Genomic DNA, 369 nt, shown 5'->3' with positions numbered 1-369 from the left:
CTGAAAAGGGCGATTTAAATATCAATAATTAGTGACTGAAATAAATCGCCAAACATTTAGCTAATCACAATCAATTAAAAATCAGACTTTCACCGTGCTATGAATCACGAGAAGAACAGTATAAAGCCTAGAAATCGCAAATCATAAAGTGAACATCGACGGAAGTGACGAAACAGGATCAGAAACCTCGCTTAGACGATTCGCCATTTGCAGTCAGTGAATCGAATCCTCTAAGCGTCAATTAGTATTGTTTTAGCGGGGGTAACGAGCACATTCAATTAAAGGGATCTGGAATAAGTTACAAGGCGTCTAGCGAGCGTGACAAAACAATGGGTCTTTGAAGACAATGATAGGGAAAAATAGTTTTAT

Source organism: Penaeus monodon, chromosome 33 (assembly GCF_015228065.2).
Source record: "Penaeus monodon isolate SGIC_2016 chromosome 33, NSTDA_Pmon_1, whole genome shotgun sequence".
Classification (NCBI taxonomy): Eukaryota; Metazoa; Arthropoda; class Malacostraca; order Decapoda; family Penaeidae; genus Penaeus; species Penaeus monodon.
This window is presented reverse-complemented; position numbering follows the sequence as displayed.